The sequence below is a fragment of the Melanerpes formicivorus genome, unplaced genomic scaffold (assembly GCF_026170545.1).
Source record: "Melanerpes formicivorus ecotype bairdi unplaced genomic scaffold, bMelFor1.0.p_v2 SCAF_4, whole genome shotgun sequence".
NCBI lineage: Eukaryota > Metazoa > Chordata > Aves > Piciformes > Picidae > Melanerpes > Melanerpes formicivorus.
This window is the reverse complement of record NW_027142356.1, coordinates 30,618,204-30,634,697: the sequence shown is the minus strand read 5'-3', so window position 1 is coordinate 30,634,697 and position 16,494 is coordinate 30,618,204.

The window sequence follows — 16,494 nt, the reverse complement described above, 5'->3', positions numbered from 1 at the left end:
CTGGTGATGCCCTTCTTGATGCAACTCAGCATCCTGTTGGCTTCCTTTGCTGCTGCAGCACATTGTTCCCTTCTGCAGGTCTGCTCTCCATCCAGGTGGATCCCAGATGGAGTGCATCTTAGTTTGGTCTTGATGTAAAACTTATTCCCCTTCCAGACCTTTCACAAACACCTCTAGAAAAGGCTGAGGGGAGACCTTTTCACTCTCCACAACCCTCTGAAAGGAGGCTATAGTGGATAGAGGGTTGTTTCCTTCTCCCTATTACTAGGTGATTGGACAAGAAGAATAGGCCTCAAGTTGGTTGTTTCCTTCTCCCTATTACTAGGTGATAGGACAAGAAGAATAGGCCTCAAGTTGCTCCAGGGGAGGTTTAGGTTGTATAATAGAAAGAGCTTTTTGACTGAAAAGGTTCTCAAAGACTGGAACAGGCTGCCAAGGGAGGTGGTTGAATCCCCATCCCTGGAGGTGTTTCAAAGAGGCAGAGATGCGATCTTGAGGGACATGGTTTAGCCCCAGCCTTGGTAAAGTTAGAGAATGGTTGGCCATGATGATCTTAAAGGTCTTTCCCAACCAGAATAATTCTATGATTGTGATTGTACTTCAAGATGAGCAAGTCAAAGTATCAGATGTTGTTCCACCAGTAAAAAGTATGCTCTCTCACAGAGGCAGACAGAAGAGGCTGAGTGATGCTGGAATCAACCCACAGATGTAACAAATCTTCATTATTCTGGCACATCCCAGTATATTCAGTCCCCTCAGCACAGCACTAAAGAAATCATGCTGCCTGATATAGGAAGCATAGCAGAACCATCCCAGACATACACGAGAAGAACATTCAGCAGTTTCCCACTTCTCAGAGTAACAAAGAAGCTAAAAACATTTGAGTTTCAACTCTTTCATACATCTGGATACCATCCTGTTGTACAAGCAAATGTATGCATCCCTCCTGGGCCTTATTACCACAAAGGCACAGCAGAGAAAGAGAAAAAAAAGGTTGCTCAGATCTCTTGCAATTACACCTCTGCAAGCAATTAGGGGCAAGTTCTGCTTGCCCTTTGCAAGAGCACACAGTAGGAGCTGCACATGCAAGAAATACCTACAGCCTCCTCAGAATGTCTTGCTCCCTATCTCAGAGCTCACAACAGAATTTAGCATAGGAATGGTTATTAATTTGTACCAATACATAAAATTAGGTCATTTGCTGTAGTTTTTTGTACATGGGGTTTTTGCTGAGGTTGCTCTGTTGGCAAAGAGATATGCAAGGGAAAAAAAAAAAAAAGAAAGAAAAAACAAAGATAAATATTAAAAAGGTTTGTAAAGGCAGAATTCTCTGAAAATATTGTCAGAGTGGTGGGTGGGAGAGCACAGGAAAAAATGGTTTGGAGTTACTGATCTTCATAGAATAATTTTGGTTGAAAAAGACCTTTAAGATCATCAGGTCCAACCATCAAGGCTGGGTTCTAAAACACTCAACAACATTTTTAACTATCTGAGGGAACTGTTTGTTTAAAAATAACCTCCAAGATCATCAAGTCCAACCATTAACCTGACACCACCATGGCCATCAAATCATGTCCCAAAGTGCCACGTCCACATATTTCTATAATACCAGGGATAGTGACTCCACCACCTCCCTGGGTAGCTTGTTCCAATGCCTCACTACTCTTGCAGGAATGAAATTGTCCTAGTCTCCAACCTAAACTTGCCCTGGCACAATTTCAGGCCATTTCCTCTTGTTCTATCACCTTATACTAGGGAGAAGAGTCCAATACTCACATCATTCCAACCTCTTTTCAGGAAGTTGTAGGGAGCAGTGAGGTCTCCCCTCAGCCTCCTCTGCTGTCTACAACTACCTGAAGGGTGGTTTTAGCCAGGAGGGGATTGGTCTCTTCTTCTCTTAGCCATTGGAATGTGCTGCCCAAGGAGGTGGTGGAGTCACTGTCCCTGGAGGTATTCAAGAGGGGACTGGACATGGCACTTGGTGCCATGGTTTAGTAGTCATGCGGTCTTGGGTGACAGGTTGGACTTGATGGTCTTTGAAGTCTTTTCCAACCTTACTGATTCTATGATTCTCCAGTTTATACAATCCCAGTTCCCTCAAATGTTTCTTCTTCCCCAGAAGGAGTTGCTTTTTCAAAGCCTAGCTCTAAAATCCTCAATGGCTAAAGAGCTTGGGCATCCTTACCTGCCTGCAAGTCCTCCATGGATCCCCTTCGGAGTAGGGATTTCAGCAAGGGTTTGCCACGCTGGGTTAGTGCCTTTGCCAAACAGGCCATTAGCTGTCTTGAGGCTACCCAACTTCAACTCTGTAAAATTAAAAATTCATTTAACCACATCAAGAGGCAGCCTGAGTTTGTCTGACAGTGATTAGAGTACTTTAAGACGCAAGAATCTGATGCTGGAGCACTCATACAATGGAGGCTTGATTGGCTATTCCAGAAGGAACAGCCCCTCTGACAGTCTCCAATATATCGCTGTCCCTCTTGAAGCAGGCAGCCCAGAACTGGACACAACACTCCAGATGTGGTCTCATCAGGGCAGAGTTGAGAGGGGAGGAGAACCTCCCTTGACCTGCTGGCTACACTCTTCTTAATGCACCCTGATATCAGTAGGTACTTCCTACTTTGTAAATCCAAATGGGAGAGCAGTAAGTTTTTCATCTGACTATTATACTTAACAGGGTAGGATACATAGGGGTGTCCTAGATGATTTTGCTATACAATTATAGAATTGTTTCAATGGGAAAAGACTTCCAAGATCATTAAGTCCAACAATCAACCTACAACCACCATGCCCCTTAAACCATGTCCCCAGGTGCCATGTCCATATGTTCACTGAACACCTGTAGTATTTATTAATCATGTCTGTCCTGATATCAAGAAAGTTTGTAACCATATTTTGGATGGTGTTGTGGCACTTTGGAGAATGGAGATCAGAGCAGGAGAGGAAAATTGAAACTCCAGTAGCTGTGACAGGTTTCAACCTCAGTAATTCTCCAACCACCCACCCAGCAAGTGACACTACACTTGTGCCAGCTCTGTCCCTGCTGGGGGAGGACAAATGTTAAATGACTGAACCAGAACTGCTGAGGCAGCAGTGAGCTCCTGCTGCTTCACTGCTTTGTTTGCATTTGAGCCATGTTTGGTTTGTTGCTCTCCACTCATGAGCCAGCTTTACCATTCTGTGGTGCCACAGCCCAAGGTGCTCTGCTCATCTCATCAGGGACCATACACACTATCAGCAATTTCTTGCTCTTCAGCATCTCCTTCAGAAGAGGTGCCCAGTCCTAAGATACATTCAGTGTCTGTCTTAATAGGATAGTTAATGAGGAGCAACTGCAATCAGTCCCAACAAAGCCTTGGTGCTACTGATGCCCTTCAACCAGAAAACATTCTGAGAACAAAACAGTCACCAGAATTCAAGCAGCTACTTCAGAATAGAGAGTCTTCTGAGTCTAATTTCATTCCAAGGACAACTTGCCCCCTTGCTGATAGCTTTCCTGCATAATTTTGATACAGGAAGCTTTGACAGAGGTTTGTTCAGTTTTAAAGGGAAAGCTTCTGCAGTACCTGCCCCATCTCCAGCAGACTGAAGGCAAAAATCAACATCATATTTATATGACTCTCCCTCATTTGCCCCTCAAAGACAAATAAGTTCTTCTAGAAGTGATGGAACTGACTGGAATGAAACCCTGCAGTTTTCAGTGCAATTAAACACAAAAGCAAGCAGCTACCTTCTGCTCAGTCACTACACAGTAGGCAATCACTTGCACACAAGTTAATCAACTCAGAGTGTCCTCTGTGGTTCACAGTGCGTGAAAGACACAGCATCAGCAGCTACCCACTTGATAGAGCTCAAGAAGCAGCTCATGGGTTGAGGCTTCCTCAGGTCATTATCTGTGCTCAGAAATACCCAGTGGCCTCCAGAAAGTGGACCATCAGGGCATCCTGAAAAGACCAGCTAAGTCATAAGAACAGAACAGAACAGAACAGAATAGAATAGAACAGAACAGAACAGAACAGAATAGAATAGAATAGAATAGAACAGAACAGAACAGAATAGAAAAATAGAATTAACCAGGTTGGAAAAGAGATCGAGTCCAACCTATCATCCAGCACCATCTAATCAACTAAACCATGGCACCAAGTGCCTCATGCAGTCTCTTCTTAAACACCTCCAGTGATGGTGACTCCACCACCTCCCCAGGCAGCACATTCCAATGGCAAATCACTCTTTCTTTGAAGAATTTCTTCCTAATATCCAGCCTAAACCTCCCCTGGCACAGCTTGAGACTGTGTCCTTTTGTTCTGGTGCCGGTAGCCTGGGAGAAGAGACCAACCCCCACCTGGCTACAATCTCCCCTCAGGTAGTTGTAGAGAGCAATAAGGTCTCCCTGGTTGAAAAGATCTCTAAGATCATCGAGTCCAATCATCAACCCAACACCACCATGGCCATTAAATCCATGTTCCCAAATCTCGTGGCCATACATTTCTTGAACATTTAAAGGGATGGTAACTCCACCACCTCCCTGGACAACCTACTCCAATGTAACAGAGAATAGCTTCACTTACACAAAATTGGGCTCTTAAGCAAAACTGGAGGTGAAAATTCATCTCTTTTAAAATGCAAGTGCTGAAGAACAGAGAAAATCCATACCCACCATAGCTGCAGGGTTTCCATTGTATCAATTGCTCTCTAGAACTCCCTGAAAGGAGGTTGGAGTGAGATGGAAGTTGGTCCCTTCTCCCTAGTGTCAGGTGATAGGATGAGAGGAAATGGCCTGAAACTGTGCCAGGGAGGTTTAAGCCAGCTATGAGGGAAAATTCCTTTCCTGCAAGAGTGGTCAGGCATTGGAGGAAGCTGCCCAGGAAGGTGGTGAAGTCACCATCCCTGCAGGTGCTCAAGAACTGTGTGGACATGGCACTTTGGGACATAGTTTACTGGCCATGGTAGTGTTGTGTTGATGATTGGATTCATTGATCTTAGAAGTCACTTCCAATCAAACCATTTCTATGATTCTATGTTAGTTAAATCTTTTTCATGTGGCACTCACTATCCTTCTGCTGAAGCAGCTGAGCTAAAAACATCTATGAAGTACAAAAGATTACTTTTGGAAGAGAGTCAGACACAAACTAACCACAGGGGTGATTTCAAAGCACAAAGCTAATGCTCACAGCTTTGCTGGTTCATCTAACGTGGTGCCAACCTGACGATGGGCACATCCTGCTAAAAGGCTCACTCCCATCTCTGTTTCCACAGCATCAGCAAAGCACAGAAAGCAGCCATTCCCTTGAGGGGGTAGGGAAGAGGTCCATTTATTATCACAGATGTGAAAAACACCTTGAGTAAAGAAAACCAAAATAGTAGCACTAAAGTAGAGCAACTGCCTTCTAACTAACAAACCTCAGCATGAAATAGTGGGATACAGAGGAACACACCTGCTTTGGGGAATTAAAGGTAACATTTTCATAACTCTTTCATTAGCCTTCAAATATGAAGAAAAGGGGGAAAAAAAGACCACCAAATATTTCCCTGGCCTGTGGCTGTCAGAAGCCTGACTGCTGAATTTATTCACTCTATTTCCAGTTTCACAGAATCAACAAGGATGGAAAAGACCTGAGAGATCATCAAGTCCAACCTATTACCTAACACCCTCATGACAACTAAACCATGGCTTCAAGTGCCACGTCCAATCCACTCTTGAACACTTCCAGGGACTGTGACTCCACCACCTCCCTGGGCAGCACATCCCAATGGCCAATAACTCTTTCTGTGAAGAACTTTCTCCTCACCTCAAGCCTAAACCTCCCCTGGTGCAGCTTGAGACTGCATCCTCTTGTTCTGGTGCTGGTTGCCTGGGAGAAGAGACCAACCCCCTCCTGGCTACAGCCTCTTTTCAGGTAGTTGTAGAGAGCACCTCAGGTCTCCCCTGAGTCTCCTCTTCTCCAGGGTAAACAACCCCAGCTCACTCAGCCTCTCCTCAGAGGGCTTGTGTCCAGACCTCTCGCTCATTGCCCTTCTCTAGACATGTTCAAGTATCTCCAATGTCCTTCTTAAATTGAAGATCCCAGAAATGGACACAGAATTATCCCACTGACAATATTTTGGATGATTTTTTACAACAATGTTGGTTGAAGGAAGGGATTTTTCTCCTCTACTACACTCTGGTGAAAGCCCACCTGGTGTCCTGTGTCTGGTGCTCCCACCACAAGAAGGACATGAAGTGTTGGAGAGGATCCAGAGGAAGCCATGAAGATGATGAGAGGGTTGGAGCACCTCCCCTATGGGCACAGATTGAGAGAGTTGGAGAAGAGAAGGATTCTCAGCCTGGAGAAGGGAAGGATTTGGGGAGACCTTGTAGCAGCGTTCCAAACCATTCTGATTCAAAGGTACAAGGTAAAACTGGCTGCTCACTTTGCTATTAAAATCCATTTTATTTTAATAACTTGCTGGGTTGTGGTTTTTTTTCTACTTTTCATAACTTAATAACATTCTGTGGTCTTAGCCTTTCTTCTACCACAGAAGCATCCATAAGCACTGGTGTTATTTATTGGCTTATTGCCCAGTGTTGAAAAGTCTTCTCATCTGTATTAAAAATGTAGAGGCCTGATTTAATTTAGTAAGAATTGATTGTGAGTCACTTGAAGGTTTTGAAAATCCCAACCTACCCAGTAATTTAGGAGTCTAATTTTAGCCTCTCCCTCCTTTGGGCAGGGAGGATGTAAAATGCTTGTGAAAAATACATTGTGTAACAGGGAATAATGAAGTTATCATGGAATCACAGAATGGTTTGGCTTGGAAGGGACCTTCAAGATCACTTAGTTCCAAATCCTTGCCATGGACATCTCCTACTAGACCAGCTTGCTCAAGGCCTCAGCCAACCTGGCTTAAAGGATAGAGCCTTCACAACTTCTCTGGGCAGCCTGTTCCAGTGTCTCACCACCTTCATGGGGAACAATTTCTTCCTCATGTGCCATCTCAATTCAGCTTCTTCCAGTTTGAAACCATTACCACTCATTCTCTCACTCCATGCCTATGTCAGAAGGCTCTCTCCAGCTCTCCTGAAGCCCCCTTCAAGTCCTGGAAGGCTGCTATAAAGTTGCCCAGAGCCTTCTCTTCTCCAGCATGAACAAACCCAACGCTCTCAGCCTGTCTTCAGAATAGAGGTGCTCCAGACATCTGAGCATCTTCATGGCCCTCACTGACACTTTGCTACCAGAAAGTTATTGTTGAAGTTCCAAGCAAGGGAACAAGGAGAAATTTCAATATGGTTAGCATATTGTGGCCTTCCAGTATCTGAAGGGGGCCTACAGGAAGGCTGGGGAGGGACTTCTCAGGATCTCAGGTAGTGATAGGACTAGGGGGAATGGAATGAAGCTGGAGGTGGGGAGATTCAGGCTGGATGTGAGGAGAAAGTTCTTCACCATGAGAGTGGTGAAGCCCTGGAATGGGCTGTCCAAGGAGGTGGTTGGGGCCCCATCCCTGGAGGTGTTTAAGCCCAGGCTGGATGAGGCTCTGTCCAGCCTGATCTAGTGTGGGGTGTCCCTGCCCATGGCAGGGGGGTTGGAACTAGATGATCCTTGTGGTCCCTTCCAACCCTGACTGATACTATGATACTATGATATTGACTGGCTTCTGCACTTCAACAGAGCTCAGTCTTGACTGAAAACACAGAACAGATTTCTTTCTTTCACAAGGAACATTCCCTCCCACTGTCCCTCCAAAGAAGAGCAAGACAAAAGAAATAGATTTAAAATCTGGAATAATATTTCTGATCATAACCATGGCAATACAAATACTCTTCTATCCCAAAGGACAACCAGGAGATTTAGGGTTATAATCCTTGCCTGTGATCATTTGGGCTGTGACTTTGACTGTCCTATATCCCCACTAAGCATGAGTAAAAGGAGACTCCACTTCTGGCATTAAAATCATGTCACAGATTCATAGAATTACAAAATGGTTTGGGTTGGAAGGGGCCTTCAAGATCATCTAGGTCCAACCCCACTGCCATGGGCAGGGACACCTTCCACGGGACCAGCTTGCTCACGGGCTCATCCAACCTGGCCTTGAACAGCTCCAGGGAGGGGGGATGTTACGTTTGAACTAGCATTAGATGTTTTTTTACTTGGCACTAGAATTTAAACAGCTATATTTCTATAAAAGTAAGATGTTTTCAAATATTTTTATAAAGATTTTATTGCTATGATAGAATTTTTGTAACCTGCACCAAGTCTTTATTATCCTGCGGAAGGGAGCTATAAAACTGCTGGGTTTAAAATCAATTTATTCTCAAGTCATCTTCCAGCAGCAATTGCAACCTTGCTCACTGCTGCCTTCAGTTTAGTGCCTGCATTTCTGTAGGAGCTCCTGCAAAATGCACTTTTTTTCCCCTCCCTGTTCTCAATTACAGGTTTCAGAAAGAAAACCACACTGACAAACTGACACTAGAGAGACCTTTCAGCAAGTCATCCCAGAAAGGGTCAGCTTCAGTCTCTGAAGTGCTTAGAAATGTATTGTAGATGCCTCTGCCATCATAATAACAGAGAACACTGCTGCTGGGTATAAAATGAGTGGTCCTCTCTCTGATATCAGCCTTCACAGTGCTCAAAACATACTCTATTGAATGCCACTGGTGATGAAGTGTCCAGCTGGGAGAGGAACAGGAATAATGTTGTAGAGGAGCTTATGAAGCTTATCAGGGATGAGGAAGCATCACAGATACACAGATAAAACAGAAGATATAAAAACAAAGTATGGGGACAGACTCTGAAAGTTGGAGCTGTTCAGCCTGGAGAAGGCTCCAGAGAGAGCTTAGAGCATCCTTTCTGTACCTGAAGGGGGCCTACAAGAAAGCTGGTGTGGATGGCTTTTTACAAGGGCTTCTAGTGCTAGGTCTGGGGGCAATAGCCTTGAGGTGATAGGGGGGAAATCTAGACTGGATATTAGGAAGAAATTCTTTACAGTGAGGGTGGTGAGACACTGGAACAGGTTGCCCTGGAAGGTTGGAGATGCTCCCTCCCTGGAAGTTGGATGGGGGCCTGACTCTGTTCCAAAATTTAGCTTGCAAGTCTGTTCTAGTACCAGAATTAGAAACAGGATCCTCCGTCCCAAAGGTCAATGTCCTGCTCAGTAGGCTGAGAGCTGTTCTGGGACAAATGTCTCTTTCTCTTCTTTTTCCTCTCTCAATTTCAAACTCAGGATAGCTTCATGACAATGTTTTTGAGTAACCCTGCCCCTCCATTCTATTTCCCTTCCCCAGAACACCAGCAATGCTTTGAACCCCAGAGCTGAGCTCACATGGAAGCATTTTGTTGACAGAGACATAATCAGTAGTTTAGAAGAATTTGTTTAAGAAGCAAGGTACACATTTCATTTTCATACTCAAATACCATGCTTCTTAAAAAGTCATTCCAAAGATTTCAGATTGTCTTCAGCATAGTAAATACCTTCCCAAACTTGTTAAAAGTATCAACTTTGTTTTGTTGTGAAAGACACAGTGAGATATAAACAGGAAGGGCACAGTAGATGAAGTTGGATTCATTTCCTGTGGAGTCCTGTCCTCTCAGGTTGGAGAGTTTTGGCTTGATTTCAGGATTAGTAGTTTGCCAAATCACAGAATCCTAGAATGGTTTGGGCTGGAAAGGATCTTCAAGATAAACCTAGGGACACCTCCTACTAAGCCAGCTCACTCAAGGCCCCAGCCAACCTGGCCCTGAACAGCTCCAGACTTGGAGTCTCCACAACTTCCATGGGCAACCTGTTCCAGTGTCTCACCACCCTCACACAAAAGAATTTCTTCCTCATGCCTCATCTCCATCCAGCTTCTTCCATTTCAAAGCCATTACACCTCATCCTGTCACTCCATGCCTTTGCCAAAAGTCCCTCTCCAGCTCTCCTGGAGCTCCTTCAAATCCTGAAAGGCTGCTAAAAGGTCTCCCCAGAGCCTCCTCTCCTCCAGGCTGAACAGACTCAACTCTCTCAGCCTGTCCTCACAGCAGAGGTGCTCCAGCCCTCAGATCATCTCCATGTCCCTCCTCTGGACCCTCTCCAATAGTTCTACATCCATCACATGTTGGGAGCTCCAGAGCTGACCCCAGCACCGCAGGTTGAGTCTCAGCAGAGGGACAGAACCCCATCCCTCCACCTGCTGCGCATGCTGCTGAGGATCAGCCCAGGACACATCCAGCTCAGGGCTGTAAATGTTGGCCATGCTTCTCACACAGGTAGTCCTACATCCTTTCTGTGAAGAATAATGCCTTCAGCAGGACAGGGCAAAGTTAAGAAAATAGTGTCAAGGTTGGATACCTTGAGAAACATAGTCATGGATGACAGAAGCTAGACAAAATCATAGAATCACAGAATCAATCCGGTTGGAAAAGACCTCAAAGTTCATCAAGTCCAACCTGTCACCCAACACCTCATGACTAAATAAACCATGGCACTAAGTGCCACATCCAATCCCTTTTTGAACACCTCCAGGGACAGTGACTCCACCACCTCCCTGGGCAGCACACTCCAATGGCAAATTACTCTCTCAGTGAAGAACTTTCTCCTCACCTCAAGCCTAAACCTCACCTGGTGCAGTTTGAGACTGTGTCCCCTTGTTCTGGTGCTGGTTGCCTGGGAGAAGAGACCAACCCTCTCCTGGCTACAACCTCCCTTCAGGTAGTTGTAGACAGCAATAAGGTCTCCCCTGAGCCTCCTCTTCTCCAGGCTAAACAATCCTAGCTCCCGCAGCCTCTCCTCGTAGGGCTTGTGCTCAAGGCCTCTCCCCAGCCTCGTTGCCCTTCTCTGGACATGTTCAAGAGTCTCAATGTCCTTCTTAAATGAAATTAAATTGAATCTTACTGGAGTGCGAAGATCTGTACACAGCTGTAACCACACCTCCAGTGAAACCCTGATAGAATACTGGGGCTGTTCCCATAAGATCAGCTTCTGAACTAGCTGGAGCAGTGTACAGGGACCAGCAGCCATTCCTATTTCATTTCAGCAAGGAAAAGAAATAATAAATGCACTCTCTGATGGAGTTTTATTATTGCTCTTATTTTGTTGTCCTTAATTTAAAGTAAGAGTCATTCCAAGAGGAAATATCTGATTGCTCTTTAAGTGCAGAGAAACAAAACTGAGCAGATTAGCAAGGAGATTTGCTGGTGCTGGTGCCTGGTGCTGGAGTCTTTTGTCACAGAAGTATTTTCAGGAAGCAAGTAGAATCTGCCAAGTCCTCAACATTAGTCTCCTTCTAACAGTATTTCCACAGATTAATTAACTCAAATGTCATTCTCTTAGAGCTGCACGCACTCCACAGAAGAGTACTTGGTGGCTGCTGTGTGTTTTGGATCAAACAAAGCTCTGCAGGGATACAGTCACAGCTCCGGTAAATTACTGCTGCAGCAGAATGCTACAGAAGAGCTTTTCAGGTAGATTCTTGGGGGGGGAGAAAGTCTTAGCCCAAATGCATTCTCACAGCAAAAGATTTGCTATCAGACTTTCTTCATCATTAGAAGCAATCTGTGGTTCCCTTTCTACAAGCATTCTGAGGACAGAAGATGCTACAGTTCGAGTAGACATGGGAGCCTCACTCGGGTCATTACACCTCAGTGGAAATGTTTTATTTCACAACATCCACAGCCAAGGTACAGCTCAAGAACATTTATTTAAGAGCACAGGGAGTTGTTATGAATAAGTCCTGTTGCTCTGCATACTAGGAAAAATTTCTTTCTTGCAAGAGTGGCCAGGCGTTGGAACAGGATGCTCAGGGAGGTGGTGGAGTCACCATCCCTGGAGGTATTCAAGAAACCTTATTGCTCTCTACAATTACCTTGAAGGGAGGTTGTAGCCAGGTGAGGGCTGGTCTCTTTTCCCAGGCAACCAGTACCAAGCTGCACCAGGGGAGGTTCAGACTGGATGTTAGGAAGAAATTGTACACAGAGAGAGTGATTGCCCATTGGAATGTGCTGCCCAGGGAGGTGGTGGAGTCACTATCATTGGGGGTGTTTAGAAGAAGACTTGATAGGGTGCTTGGTTGCATGGTTTAGTTGATTAGGTGGTGTTGGATGATAGGTTGGATGCAATGATCTTGAAGGTCTCTTCCAACCTTGTTTATTCTATTCTAAACACCTGGACTTGGCCTTTTGGGGTACAATTCAATGGCCATGGTGGTGTTGGGTTGATGTTTGGACTTGATGATCTTAGAGGTCTTTTCCAGCCCAAACAGTTCTCTGATTCTATGTGGCTTTACACAGTCTGACTTTGCCCCTTACTGAGGTGGGTAAGCCTGAGCCTTTGCCCTCATCCATGGCTCTTTCTCTCTACATTTCCTCAGGGACAAAAGATTGCACTGTTTTTGCCAAAGGTTCTTACTTTTCACAGAACCACAGAAACATTCAGGTTGGAAAAGACCCTCAGCATCACCAACTCCAACCAAGAGCCCTATTCTACCAAGTTCACCCCCTAAACCATATCCCCAAGCACCACATTTAGGCACCCTTTAAACTCATCCAGGGTAGGTGACTCAGCAGCCTCCCTGGGCAGCACATTCCAAAGCCTGACCACACTTTCTTCCCAAAGGTTTTTCCCTTTTTTTCTTTGTTAAAAGGTTTCCTTCCCTTGTCTTTTCTTTTTTTTAACTGTGTTCATTGCCATTCTTATAAAGTGGCCTAAGAAAATGGTGTAGCTCTAATTATCTCCTTCCAAACAGAGTAATGATTTCCCCTTCACAATTTCTCTGGCTATGGTTAGAACACAAAGCAATTATCCGCTGAGGGCAAACAACACCTTGTTACATGGGTAAATCAGCAAGGGTGCAACCAGGTAGCAAAAGCACATTGAAAGCAACCATTTTATGTTTGAACCTCACACAAAGCAAGCCTGAATATTAGATTTAGTTTAACAAAAAAAAAGCCTATCCACTTTGATATAATTACCAGAGAAGCCAGAGGGGTACAAAGTCCTCACAATTCTCCCTTCCTCCGAGCAGCTACTAATCTGCTACAAGGAGCTGAGGGCTCCCTAGGCTGATCTTAGAGAAGCATTCTGACAGTCCTGCTCCTGAGCTTCCCTGAGCTTAAATCAGCATGGGTGTATTAAAATAATGTCACCTCATTTTCCTCATGAAACCATCATTTCTCTGTTACCTGGAGGGATACTGCAAGATCTGCTATAGCACTCTAAATGTAAATATTCTGTACATCAAGCATTCCATGAGAATGGGAACTTAATGATGTCTGTATTACAGCATCTCTGCTGGAGCTGGGCTGGCATTAGCATTTCTCTGATAAACCCCCCCTCACCAATTCCCAGAGGTTCAGAACTCAGCTGGAAAAATTTACTACAAGCTGATCAAGTCCAACCCAGGAGCAACTTCTGGGAGGGGTGGTGGTTTTTTTGTTTGTTTTGCCTTTTTTGGTTTTAATAGGAGACAGACATCTGCAGATTTTGAGGCTGACAATGTGCACAGGAATATGGCAAACATCATAGAATCAAAGAATGGTTTGGGCTAGAAGGGACCTTAAAGAACATCTAGTTCCAAGCCCCTGCCATGGACAAGAACACCTTCCAATAGTCCAGGTTGCTCAAGGCCCCATCCAACCTAGCCTTAAACACCTCCAGGGAAGGGGCATCCACAATCTCCCTGGGCAACCTGTTCCACTGTCTCACCACCCTCACTGTAAAGAATTTTTTCCTAGTATTTTCTAACATCATTCTGTGATTCATCAAATCATAGAATGATGTTAGAAAATCCTAGGATTCATCAAATCATAGAATGGTCTGGGTGGGAAGGGACCTTGAAGATTACCTAGAACCATCATTGTTGGTGGGGAAAGGGGAACAACAACCAACCAACCAAAAAAGCCATTAATGAAAAATCACCTCACCAGGGGAGGTTTAGGTTCAAGGTGAGGAGAAAAGTTCTTCACAGAGAGAGTTGTTGGCCATTGGTATGTGCTGCCCAGCAAAGTGGTGGAGTCACTGTCCCTGGAGGTGTTCAAGAGGGGATTGGATGTGGCACTTGGTGCCATGGTTTAGTAGTCATAAGGTCTTGGGTGACAGGTTGGACTTGATGATCCTTATTGATTGATGAACCTTATTGATTCTATGAAAAAAAAAAAGCCACAAGAGAGTCCATAAGCCAAAGCCATAACCACATCCTGATCTGAAGGTGTTAGCTAGAAAAAAAGGATGAACAATTAAAATATGACTTCAAAACCAGTTTATGAGGAGTCAAAGGAACTGCAAGGAATGAAATCTGACGAGAAATGTGTTGTTTGTTTTTCTGCATTGTAAAGACCTAATTTCCCTCCTGTTCTGTTTGAGGACACAACATTGATTTTGCTGGTCCAGCTACAGATTCAGATCTTGAGTTATTGATATGCTTTTAAAATTCAGGATAAAGTGTAATGTAAGCTGAGTCATAAAAACATTTATTCCCCTCAAACACACTCACCTTCTCCCCAGAGGTCATCATTTTCATACCACAGCTCATTCTGGATAGCCATCCTGTCCAGCTCAAATCCCAAGGAGCTGTGTAGGAATCAAAGCCTTCACCTCCTTATTCCAGTGCCTACAGTTTCTGAGGCTAGTTCTCAGGAGGCCTTTTGTTTATTCAGATGATACCCAGTATGACCAAGATAGACACACTTCTTTGTGCCTGCACCTGGACTGGGAGGCTTTGATACTCACTTTTATTTCCATTGATTTCTCTTTGTTATTGCTTCTGTACAGACCTTTTACTGCATGAATATAAATGAGGTTTACTGCTAAGATCTGGGTTATTGCCCTAAGCTGTTCTAAGGAAATGCAAACTCCTCTTTCTTCTGGAAGACTCAGGGAATCATCTGAGCCCAAACTCAATATATATCTTTTCCTCAGAAGAATAACAATGAAGTTCCGTTGCATAGCCCAGAAGTGAGACATCGGGGGTGAAGGAGTGAACACAGGCAAATTTGAAACTAAGGTTTCAGAATGGCTTCACACTTTGCTTTCAGAAGACCAAATTACAGTATCACAGTACCACAGTATAACTTAGGTTGGAAAGGACCTTGAGGATCATCGAGTCCAACCTATCAACACAGACCTCATGACTAGACCATGGCACCAAGTGCCATGTCCAATCTCCTCTTGAACACCTCCAGGGTCAATGACTCCACCACCTCCCTGGGAAGCACATTCCAATGATGAATGACTCGCTCGGTGAAGAACTTTCTCCTCACCTCAAGTCTAAACCTCCCCTGGCGCAGCTTGAGACTGTGTCCCCTTGTTCTGGTGCTGGTTGCCTGAGAGAAGAGACCAACCCCTTCCCGGCTACAACCGCCCTTCAGGTAGTTGTAGAGGGCAATGAGGTCGCCCCTGAGCCTCCTCTTCTCCAGGCTAAACAATCCCAGCTCCCTCAGCCTCTCCTCATAGGGCTTGTGCTCAAGCCCTCTCACCAGCCTTGTTGCCCTTCTCTGGACACCTTCAAGTGTTTCGATGTCCTTCATAAACAGAGGGGCCCAGAACTGGACACAGTACTCAAGGTGTGGCCTAACCAAAGCAGAGTACAGGGGCACAATGACTTCCCTGCTCCTGCTGGCCACACTATTCCTAATGCAGGCCAGGATGCCATTGGCCCTCTTGGCCACCTGGGCACACTGCTGGCTCATATTCAGGCAGCTGTCAATCCGCACCCCCAGGTCCCTCTCTGTTTGGGAGCTCTCCAGCCACTCCGAACCCAGCCTGTAGCTCTGCATGGGATTGCCGTAGCCAAAGTGCAGCACTCGGCACTTGTTGAATGCCATCCCATTGGACTCTGCCCATCTGTCCAGTCAGAGCCTTTCTACCCTCTAACTGACTAACATCTGCTCCTCTGTGAAGCTTTTATTTATGCCTAAAAATGCAAGAGGAATCTTAGGCAAGGCTAGAGGAATCTTGGAAATGACAAATGAGTGGGGAGGCTGACACTCCAGAAGGGAGAGCCACCCTCCAGGAAGATCTGGGCAGGCTGAAGGATTGGCCCAGCAAAAATTTTATGAAGTTCGTCAGGGACAAGTGTTGGGTCATGCACTTGGGAATACAGAAGCCAGGAGTGCAGCTCAGACTGGGATCCACCTGGCTGGAGAGCAGTCCTGTGGAAAGGGACTTCACGAACACCAAGCTCAAGATGAGTGAACAGTGTCCTGTAACAGCAAAGGAAGCCAACAGGATGCTGAGTTGCATCAACAAGGGCATCACCAGCAGAGACAAAGAAGTCATTGTCCCACTCTACTCGGTGCTGGTCAGACCACGCCTGGAGCACTGCATGAAGTTTTGGTCCTTGCTCTAGAAAAATGATGTGGACAGGCTGGAAAGTGTCCAGAGAAGGGCGAGGAGAATGATCAAGAGGCCTGGCAACCCTGCCATGCGAGGAAAGACTGAGAGAGTTCTGTTTGTTCAGCCTGGAGAAGAGAAGGCTTAGGGGAGATCTTCTCACCATGGACCAGTACATGAAGTGTGGCTGCCAAGCAGATGGAGGCTCCT